General features: G+C 39.4%; 1 long non-coding RNA gene across 1 annotated transcript; it reads left to right on the forward strand.

Annotated features, from left to right (window-relative positions):
* Window positions 1–315: 315 nt before the first annotated feature.
* Window positions 316–1,234, forward strand: LOC143138993 (uncharacterized). The gene is made up of 2 exons (XR_012990312.1): window positions 316–373; window positions 977–1,234. It is a non-coding gene; the product is annotated as an uncharacterized LOC143138993 (long non-coding RNA).
* Window positions 1,235–8,362: the final 7,128 nt, after the last annotated feature.

Here is an 8,362-nt window from a genome sequence, read left to right on the forward strand (position 1 = left end):
TAAGCATAGCCTACAGCAAAGTACTGTAAAATATGTAATTTTAATATAGCCCAAAATGATCGGCTATTAAAGAAAAGTTAGACAAGGCTTTCTGCCCTACCAAAATGTATGGTCACCGCACGCTACTGTAGCCTAACAGTCGGATAACTTTAGACATCAACATAGGGAGCGGGACGGGATTCGGGAGTCTTTCTCTCGGGATTTTGCGGGACAGAATTTTTTTGGGGGGGCTGTCACGTGATCGGGATATGACGGGAGTATTTGTGCGGGCTCGGGATGGGACGGGAGTGAAAATTGCTTCCCGTGTCACCCTCTACTTCACTTCTCGTCTGTGCAGTCGACTCAGAAGCATCACTTCAGAACTGATTCCGTGGTACTTTGACATTTTTCATACATTTAAATGGAGCAACCTACTGGATTCAATTGGCCTAGCTGTCTATTCCAGACATGGTTAGCATACTGAACAAACATGAATGCATTTCAGACATTTAGAGTGGCCTTTTATTGTGAGCAGTCCGGGGCACATCTGTGCAATAATTATCATGACCTCTTTTGATAAGTCACACATGGAAAGTAGCCTTTAAATCAGCAGGTTTTGGTTGGATACAGATTGGATAATTAAAGAATATGGCATCAGTGACTGGCTATTGTTTGACTGGACCTTGGCCTAACTGTTAATAACTACCTCAATGGGGTGTAGACATGAGCTTACACTGTTCCACTGAAAACATTAAAATACAAGAAATGGTTGTTCTACAGAACTTTGAATACACCAAATTTGGTTTTGCTTATTGCCTGCATAAACAGGACATGTGCAAATAGTTGAATACGCCTGTCCTGTCCCCATTCAGCTAAGTGTTCTGTGAGTTTGTTCATTATACATATTGGGAGTATTTTTTAGCTTAATTTGTGACCACTTGTTCATAGTTTGCAGTAAGTTCAAGGATGTGACATATACCAATATTTCTGTTTTCAGATCTGGAACATTTTGAAATCCTACCAGATGGGGCACAAGTCATTGAGCAGTGGCAGCTTCTGACTTCAAAGACTTTGTTCACCAGCAGACCCCTTGATTACCTTTATTTACAGCATTTGCATCTGTCAGTCTTTAAAGTGATCTAATATGTATTGACTATGTACTAGCTTAGTACATATTAGTTTTTGTTATTTTAGTTTCACAAATTCAGTGGTTACCTGTAATGCTCAAGATATACAAGTAAAAAAAACACCTTTACTTCTGCATCTGGGTCTTCAATTCAACCTACTGACTGAAGCTGACAGATTTGTATAAATGTTTTTGAGAGCACAGGCAAATTGGTTTGATAGATAGATAGATACTTTATTGATCTCCAAGGGGAAATTCAAGGTCTCAGTAGCATACAGACATCACACACAACATGCACTTACAGCAGAAATGGTAAATATAAGTATAAACATATAACAAAACTCCACTGTACAATAGACAGCTGAAGATAAGAAAAACTAACAAAACTAAATACTGGCATTAGTTTTAATGTAATTCACAGTTCAGAAAAGTTCCATAAACATTTCCAAGTTCAGTGCCATCAACAGTAAGTTTGCTTTCTGATTCTGATATTTAAAGAACAAAATTAGGGTTTGGCATAAGTAAAGGGTAGGTGTAACATTCCAACATAACCATCAATAGACATAAAGTGAAATGTACTGTATAGTCTTAATGGGTTCAATATCACCACACCCCAGCCAAACCACTTCACCTGGACCTCTAGTCCCAGGTTAAGAGCCCATGGACCTCCTTGCCGCCTCCTCCCCATGGTGAACTGCCAAAACAGAAAGGTAAACATTTTATTAGTCATAACTACTTACAAGATAATACAATAATGCAAACCAACACCACTTGTTGTAATCAACAAAATTACAGTTGTTGTACAATGCTGTAGTACTATTGTGCGATTTGAAATGGGTCTTCAGTGACAAAGTACACTAATATTGGCATTGTTATGCCAAACACCGGACACTAACTGGATTTAACGTTTTGATAATAGCCTGACAAGGGGAAATAAGGCAAGCTAACCGAACATGAACGCTGGATCGTGAAATGGCCACCGATGAGAAATTTCAATGTCATCTTAGACCAAACTACCACTGACAACTTTAGAGCAATATAGCGATTTCAAAACGTGATATTAAGAGTTAATCGAAAATAATTAATGATGTACAAGTTAACTAATACCCTACGATTTTGTTATCAATTCACACCATACGTTGACAGAATACAGCGAGCTGGCTGATGTTATCGTAAATTAATTAACGTTACAATGATGGCTGCCACTGAGAATATGAGATGGATAACGTTAATTACAAAACAATAAAGGCAAAGATACATTTTTGTCAGTATGAGTTGCTAAACCTGTAAACTGCTAAGTTACTCTACGTGAGTTGGTAAACCTGTAACGCTAGATTACTCTACGTTAGTTGACCGTAACTTCAGCAAGGGAGGGATAGCTAACGTTAGTTTATTTTATCTAGAAGCTAGAATCTGCAAACTCAACTCTTCATTCTCAACTTTTCAACCGTTCACCCGAATATAACCTTTCAGCATACAACATTAAAAAGTGTCTGAACATGGCATTAAGAAACATACATGAACTTCACGTTAGCAGATCAAACTTACCAGCAATGTTACAGCAACGTCTGTGCCAGTCCATCTTGTAGGCTAACGTTAGCTGAGGTTGCTCGGCTGACGACGAGGCGGGTTCACCGGCTTGCTCAGTCTCATACAAAGCCCCGCCCTTTTACCCATATATGGATTGGCTAGGAGGTAGGCGGGGTTAGGATTTCCCAACGTTTTCCAAGATGGCGCCGCCCATACCCCCCATAAACGGCTTCATAACCGTTGTCACTCCCCGATGTGAGTCGCTACCGGATGTGAGTCGCGCATGCGCGTCACTTTGCTACTTTGCGACTACCTGTGCTGTTAGCCACAGAATAATGACATTAGCCTACACAGCAGTAATGTATTATTTAGCGTAAGGCATCACATTTTCACGGCATGATCAATAATGTCAGTTCTAGATTAGAGGCTGAAGTAGCCTGCTAGCGAGAGACTTCTGTAATATCAATAAAAATTGACCTACATAACGAAGTTTGTTCACTGCTGGCAAGTAAGTAAGCAATCAAGCACAACAAAGGCTGTCACTTGAATGGCGTTTGCTAACGTTAGCAATCAAACAATCTTAGATAGCTAAAACGTTTTTGAAACAGAAAAGTGAATTATTTTATGGATTTCAGTTGGATCCCTTGGCGTTATGCCGTAAAACCTATCAATCTGAGCATGCGTGACTCACATCGGGTAGCGACTCACATCGGGGAGTGACAACCGTTCTTCAGAAAATCTATGGGTGACGTCACAGACGCTTTGTCCATATTTTTTACAGTCTATGGTGCTAAGTTATAGCTCAAATCGTGTAATCTACTGCCCACTGGCCAATCAATTGTCTTAAAAACTAAGTTATCTCACGTGTAGGATTCTGTCATATATCTTACAGATGGAGCTCCGCCTCTACTAACATTTTGGATCTCGAATGCGCTTTAATACATAGAGTCGGATACTAGTCATAATCGTGGTTACCGCCCCCAGTTGCCGTGGTTACCGTGGCTGAAAAGTTTAGATTGCATGTAAACTAATGGAGGTGCACCGGCTTGAGTACAGAAAGCACCTATAAAAATATTAAATCTTTTAGCAAACATCACTAAACGGCACAAACACGTTTCAACTGAGAGTTATCTGTGTGTCAAGGAGGTTAAGGGTAACATTAAGTTCCCTCATTTTGCTAATTCCAGTTAAACGGCCAGAACTGTCTCGAGTGTACTCATTGTAGAACTGCTTTCAATGGCCGGACTGTGTAGCTCGGTTTAGCAAGCTAACCCTTTTGCCTTAACATCACATACTCGTAAGTTGCATCTGAATTTATTCTCACATGAATGCACATTCTCTACAATGGCCGTGGGAATAGTTTTAACAAGTAATGTGTACCAGTTGGTTATGTTACACTGACGATATAAAGTTAGCCAGTTAGCAACCTAATGATGCTACCATTGAATATAGCTTCCAGAGAAATTTGTCGTCAACATTGGGCAATCGAGGGTGAATTAAGTTGTTAGCATACACTGGGCAGTTAAGTAAACACAATTCCTTCAAATTATTGTGTTCAGAAACAAGCAGAACTCCACCTGAATGTAAAACGAATGTATAAAGTCTAACTGTTAGCTAATTCGCCCATTGACTTCCATTGTGTGAGGTTAGCATGCTTTCCCCCTCGTGGGGGGCGGTAACCTTTCCGAACGTCTTAACCGACTGTATCTATAGTGCTGTGCGTGCAAATATCCCACTATGGACGTGAATACCATACAACAACTGATGACAATTGATTTATTTGATGTTAAAGGTTAGACACAAAAAAATGACCGCAGTGTAGATTAAGCTATCGCTCATGAATGCGGAAGTAATTGTTTTTAAATAGAGGCGGTCTTGTGCGTCTCCACGTTACACGATTGGCCAAAGTCATCCCAACACCGAGAACGCGCACAGAGCTGAGCTGAAAGCCTAGTTTGACAAATATATCACATAACTGCAATCGTAGTATCACTTAACGTATACCCCTGAGTCAAGGCATTGTCAAGCCTCGATATGTCTACATAGCCTAGATATGTCTAACATGCTTCGTAGTATACCCCACAGACACTATCAATGGTTACAACAATGGTATATTCAGATAGTACAGTGTTTATTTCTCGCTACATCTTGAAACAATCCAAAACAATGTAGAACAAATTATATTTTACCACAATCAGCAGCCACCTGTGTCATCTGGGGGATATTCCATCAACCTCGCTAATGAAGGCGGCGCTTAACCCTTAAAGGTGTAGGTTTTTGAACGTTCTAAGTTCCGCAACAATTGAAGGTTCTAAAATTCTATGTTGAATTCAATGAACCCAGATATTCTTTAGAACGTTCATTTCTCAACATTCTCCTTTCAGAAATAGCCTGGCTTGAACTAGCGTAGACTTTCACTTGGGGCTGAAGCCGTTCCATTAACTCAAGTTAGCGGCATCTTGGCCTCGTTTATTCAATCGAGGTTTAGTTCAGCTTCATCTCTGCTCGTTTACGAGGTAGAAAAGTAGACCAAAACAGTAGATTGACGAAAAGACGATATATGTCGTAAAATTAAGACAATACTAGATGATTTCTGTTCGATAGGCAAGCGCCATCTACAGGATTTTCATCGAAAGTCATCAAATTTAACATCGAGAGAAAAAAATAGATTGCCTACAGAAATTGGAGAATAATGAAAGCATACATTTAAAACAACAATGCTAATGGTTTGAAATCAATTGCGAGTTGGATTGGCTTCACTCTTGAAAACAGTGAATGAATAAATAGTATAAACTCAAAAACAACTTTGCCATATATTCAAAACTATCTATAGCCTACGTTCTTATATTAAAAGAGTTCACTCCAAATTATTGTCTAGGTGTAGGTGGTCATAAAATAAATTAGTAGGCCTATCAACATAATAGCCTATTGTCTCCCATAAGTCCCAAAGTGTTTGAAATAAAAGTATCTGAAAGGCAATGGCTTTCAATTCAATTTATGCCTAGTATTTAATCTGTGTAGCACACAGTTGATTTGACATTCATGAACAATCGTCGACACATGAAGCAGTTTTAATTATTAGCTGCCTAGGCTACAGAATAATTATCCTTTGGCTTGCATGATATATAATATAGCCCACTGGCAAAGCTGTCACTGGACAGCCTACCAAATGTGCATGACCCTTTATCAGCAGTGGACATATGTCTTTCGTCAAAGATTATAACTAAAAATGCCATTGTCAAGGTGATAAACATTGTAGCCTTAATACTTCGTATGAGAAGCGAACCTGCGAACACGCAAGAACGTAATTCCTTTCCTATGCCGTCTCGTTGCACGTTACACCACCACCGAACGTAAGTAATGCAGAGTAGCACGATTCCTAAAACCACATGCATGTGAAGTTAAAACATTTTTAATCGTATAATCTTCATACATTTTTTGGAGCTAGTGAATGTGTAAATCCATGCTTGGTACACTGTCGGAAAAAAACATTTATATAGGCCTACTTCTATTTTTGAAGTTGTAGGCTACAGGTGACGAGAGCACAGGTTGACGGAACCATCTTTTTGGACTCGTTTTCCAACTGATTGTTTTTTTTTTTGCAACACAGCTTAATTTAGCTTGAAAGTTAACCTGCTACGGAGCAGGTTAGTTCTGTGGCATAAATTCCCATGGTTACCAAACTGGGATTCACGTTAACCTCCTTAATGGAACGGAATTCTCAATAAAATTAGCGAGACTTATCGAAATAAGCCAGGTTTGGCCTTTAGCGAGGTTGATGGAATACCCCCCAGGTTTGGTTGACAGCATAAGATACCATGGTGATATAGCGACACTAAAACAGATCCACTTTCGTGTCACAGCATAGCCTGGCTTTGAGTGCAACATACCTCGCTAACCCACTAATCGAGATTCGTAGTACACCCCACTGGTCTGATTTACACGGCACGTATGTCAGACAACTTTCTACTTTTAGCCTGCAAACTTGTTTAATGTCTGCTCATGAATATCTGTGTTCTTGCTTGTGCTAACATCATACCGTAGTGATAGTGTTCTCTTAAGAGACTGTTCGAAACGATCATTCTGAAAAGATACATTCAATCCAAAATTATGTCATATGAGACAGCTCTCTACCACGGCAGCAAGCCGCTGCTCTCCATTTCAAACAGCCTATGGCAATTTTACTGGAAGTCAATAAAAAACATCCTAAAAGCTATGCGTGTCGTTATGAATTACAACTAAGTTAAGGATGTCACAATGTTTTGGAAGGTGCTCCACCGCAGTGGAAAGTGGATTAGTCAGGCCAACTACAACTACTACTATGAATTTCTGATGCAGTGTTTAGAATATCTATCACATTTGATTAATTTGGCCGAAGATGAGATTTAATTTGAGAAGATGAGAGAAGTGTAAAGAAGTGCAGCTCAGTGCCTGGTTTCTTCCATTGGGAATTTCGGCCAAATAGTTCAGTCTTTGTTTTGTCCTTCTTTACGCTTCTCTCATCTTCTCAAAGGATCTCTAGATCTCATTCATAGTGACCATCGGGTCCTACCTGTCTGACCAATGCCCTTGTCCCGGATTACTCATTTAGGCTGAACGGCCAGATCTAGGGAGACTGTTGGTTGCTCTAAACTTTTCCATTTAAGAATGATGGAGGCTTCCATGCTCTTGGGCATTTTCAATGCTGCAGAAATTTTCTTGTACCCTTCCCCAGATCTGTATCTTCACACAACCCTGTCTCGTAGGTCTACGGACAATTCTCTCGACCTCGTGGCTTGGTTTTTAATCTGACATACACCATCAACTGAGACCTTATATAAAGAAATGTGTGCCTCTCCTATAGTGAATTAATTTAGGCACAGGTGGACTCCGATCAAGTTGTAGAAGCATCTCAAGGACCATTGATAGAAGTAAGATACATACACCAGAGCTCAATTGCAAGTGTCATAACAAAAGGTGTGAATACTTATGTAAATGGTATATTTCAGTCTTTTATTTTTTATTAGGGCTGTCAAACGATGAATATTTTTTTTTTCGTTGTCATTTTATCACATGATTAAAATTATATTACCGTATTTTCTGGACTATAAGTCAAACTTTTTTTCATTGTTTGGCTAGTCGGGTGCGAGTATTAGGGACACACATGAAGAAAAAAAATATTTTGCCATGACGAGATAAAACTCGACATGTCGACTTTAAAGTCGCCATGTCGACATTAAACTCAACATTTCGAGAATAAAGTTGAAATGTCATGTCGACTTTAATCTCAACGTGTCGACATTAAACTCAACATTTTGAGAATAGTTTGGAGAGAGAACGACCGTCCAAATTAGGGTAGCCTACAACCGGGACGATTGAAAAGGAGGACGAAACATTCCAGTTTTCTTCGAGTGCAACAACGATAGACATACATCATTTGGACAAAACATAGTACATAGGCCTAACCTCCGTTGCTCAGCCAGATACTTTCTTGTTACGTCCTTTTATCACAGAGTTAAAGGCGATAAATGCGATGGTCAAAAGTAAACTTCATTAGCGGTTTATTTATTTATTGTAGGCCTATAATTAAAGAGTGTTTTTTCATCTAAAGGTTCGACTTCATGCTTATTCAGTAGCCTAGACTAGGCATATTAAGTGCTCTCCCCAATCCCAGACTTTCACATTGCATGAAGCCTACATACAGTATGCGCTTCGATGACACAACACAATGAGTTGTTTGATGATGGT

The sequence above is a fragment of the Alosa pseudoharengus genome, unplaced genomic scaffold, assembly GCF_046254945.1.
Source record: "Alosa pseudoharengus isolate Yale_2024_CS ecotype anadromous, Long Island Sound unplaced genomic scaffold, YU_APseudo_1.1 YU_APseudo_1.1_scf_10, whole genome shotgun sequence".
Lineage (NCBI taxonomy): Eukaryota > Metazoa > Chordata > Actinopteri > Clupeiformes > Clupeidae > Alosa > Alosa pseudoharengus.